The 3,088-nt window shown below is 41.7% G+C and overlaps 1 pseudogene across 1 annotated transcript; it reads right to left on the bottom strand.

Moving 5' to 3' along the window:
* Positions 1–1,358: 1,358 nt before the first annotated feature.
* Positions 1,359–2,552, bottom strand: LOC308530091 (GTP-binding protein 10-like; annotated as a pseudogene). The gene is made up of 2 exons: positions 2,491–2,552; positions 1,359–2,288 (listed from the first exon to the last, which is right to left on the bottom strand). The product of its transcript is annotated as a GTP-binding protein 10-like (transcript).
* Positions 2,553–3,088: the final 536 nt, after the last annotated feature.

The raw sequence follows: 3,088 nt of genomic DNA, 5'->3' as shown, positions 1-3,088 counted from the left end.
TTTAAATTTTTCATTATGTATTGGCCTTCCCTTTCCTGATGAGGTTTTAGTACACCTCTTCTTTAATCGGGCCCCAATAGTCTAGGACATTGCTCAGGCTTTTATGTTTATTGAGGTTGAAGTGGCACTTGGATGACACTGGGAGGAAGACATTACACTCCCAGCATCCCTGGTGTCAGAGCTAGATTGGTATTCACGCCAGGCACACACTGAACACTTCATCTTCCAGGCACACCATTGAGCCAAGGTGCTATATAAGTCAAATAAATAAGAAAACCACGGAAAAGCCCAGGGCAGTCCTATCCTTATTTGGCACATGGAAATATAGTTAACTTTCTCTGAGTCCCTACTGAATGCTAACACCAGGAACTGGGAAGAGAAAGGAAGAAAGAAGAGACAGAGAAAGACTATCTTGACTCTTGAAGTGTTTAATTAGTATGAGAGCCAAGAAGAAGCAGAAAAATATAGGGTGTCCCCCCAAAATGTATATACTCTTTGACTAATTATTAATTTCAATGGGTTAAATCTGAAAAGAAATAAACATCAACTGAGCTATCAGCTGTTAAGTGTGTATGCATTTTTTGGGACACCCTTTAGTTATCAAGAAAGTATAAATAAAAGGGAAAAGCTAGCATTTCTTGAGCTTCTACCAGGTGCTAAGGAATGTGCTAGTCCAGTGGTTCTCAAACTTGGCCAGCCATCAGAATCACCTCGATAGGGGGCTTGCTGCAACACAGATTGCTGGGCCCGCCGGAGTGGTTCAGTGGTTGAGTGTCGACCTATGAACCAGGAGATCACGGTTTGATTAACGGTCAGGGCACATGCCCGGGTTGTGGGCTTGATCCCCAGTGTGGGGCGTATAGGAGGCAGCTGATCAATGATTCTCTCTCATCATTGATGTTTCTATCTCTCTCTCCCTCTCCCTTCCTCTCTGAAATCAATAAAAATGTTTTGTTTGATTTTTAAAGAAAGAGACATAGATTGCTGGGCCCCACCCGCTGAGTTTCTGAGTCAGTAAGTCTGGAATAGAGCTCAATATTTTACTTTTTTTTTTTTTTTTACAGGGCTATCTGAGGATTTTATTATAGGTGGATTGGCCATAAAAGTATAAACTGTCATTTTTAGCTCCGTTACTTTTTTACTATTGATACACTTAACTGCAAAAAACTTTAAAAGCTATGGATCTCCAATGATGGTGTATATATCAGAAGGTTAGTAAGAACTAATATTCAAGAGAATGCAAATCTGTGGAAAAGCTTTCTAATGAACACAATTTTAATATCATTCTGAACAGATTTAAATTATATTCATTCTGGAACTAGTAGTACAATCCTTTGCTGGTGGCTGGCTATAAGATATCATAATAAAATCTGTAAAGTAAGCAAATATTTCTTATGATATGTATTATTTTTCCCGTTGGCATGTTCGTCCAGAGGTTTCCTTATGCAGTTCTTTAATTCATCAATTCCTTCTCCACTAATTGCAGAGGTGGGGATGATATGTTGTAACGCCACAGTCCTCTCTGCAATCTTTTCTTTCTTTTTTTTTTTTTTTTTTCAAATAAATGCAGCAAATCTGTAGGATTCTGGAGTTGGTTCACCAGTACATGGAATTTATCTTAGACGTCTAACAAGTCCATTGTATCAACAGCAGAAAGGCAGATTTTGTCTGAATTTTCTCTTTGTACAACACCAACTCTTCCGTAAGCAGTAATATCGTTTCAAAGGCAGTTCTGTATTGATTTAGGGATGAAAGCTGAAATCCAGAAATATCGACAAAAACAAAAGCAGTAGCTTAGTTCTTCCTATGTGCCTGAGGAATGTGTGGCCCATAGCTTTGTTTACAGGTGCTCCTTCCATTAAGCCAGGAAGATCGGCTACTGTTATCTGTTTGAAGTCTTTATACATCTTTCCAAGTTCAGGCTTCACTGTTGTAAATGCATAATCTATAATGGCAGGTTTTGCATGAGAAATCTGACTTAGCAAAAAGGATTTCCCAACATTTGGGGACCCCACTAGGCCTGCATCAGCTGTAAGTTTTAAATCGAGGTGAATTATTTGTTTCTGGCCTTTCAAGGGCAAGACACTTATAATTTACCACCAAGACTTCCTTCAGCTACTAAAATTCTGTCTCTCTCATTATTGAGTCCTCCTATAATGTTAGCCTTTCCATCAGTTACGGACATACCCACAGGTACAGGAATTTCACAGTCTCTTCCTTTGGAACCCATTAGGGCACTATTCTAACTGCTTGCTCCTTCTCCAGCCACAAACCATTTCTGAGCATGTCTGTCTTTAAATCATTTTAAAGTCATTCCCTTATGAGCTGCAACACAGACATCACCACCTTTTCCACCTCCCACCAAGCAAGGGTCACCACCCCACTCCTGCCTCCCCTGATGAAGTCACGTTATCAGCGAAGTTTCCATACTGTCCGAACAAGCACAACTGCCGTGCACGGGCTGCGATGGGCCAGGACTCCACAAATCACATTTTCAGAGCGTCCAGGTGGCGCTGATGCTGCGGGTGCAGGAACCACACTTTGAGGTCCATGCGAAGTTGGTCATCTCTGCTAGAGGCATATATTATCTTATTTAAACATCTCAGAGCAGTGTGAAGTAGATATCATTATCCCCATTTTGTACATGAGGAAAGTAGAATCCAGAGAACTTTCAGAGCTTGCCTGAGACCACAGCTAGTGAATGCCAAAGCCAAGCCATGCATTTAAATCTAATTCCAAAGTTCACAGTTTTCTTGCTATTTCACCACACACACACACACACACATACACACACCACCACCACCACCACCACCACCCCACACACACACACTTCCTGGAAAAGGAGACCTAGAATATTATCTGAACTGGTCAATGTTGTCAGAATCTTTAGGTTTGACAGATGTTAGTTAAAATCCTATATAATAAAAAGCTAATATGCAAATAGACCAAACGGCCGATCGCTATGATGCGCACTGACCACCAGGGGGCAGACGCTCAGTGCAGGAGCTGCCCCCTGGTGGTCAGTGCGTTCCCACAGAGGGAGCGACGCTCAGCCAGAAGCTGGGCTCATGGCTGGTGTGGGAGCCTC

This window comes from Myotis nattereri (genome assembly GCF_964212035.1).
Source record: "Myotis nattereri genome assembly, chromosome: 14".
Taxonomy (NCBI): domain Eukaryota; kingdom Metazoa; phylum Chordata; class Mammalia; order Chiroptera; family Vespertilionidae; genus Myotis; species Myotis nattereri.
This window is presented reverse-complemented; position numbering and strand designations above follow the sequence as displayed.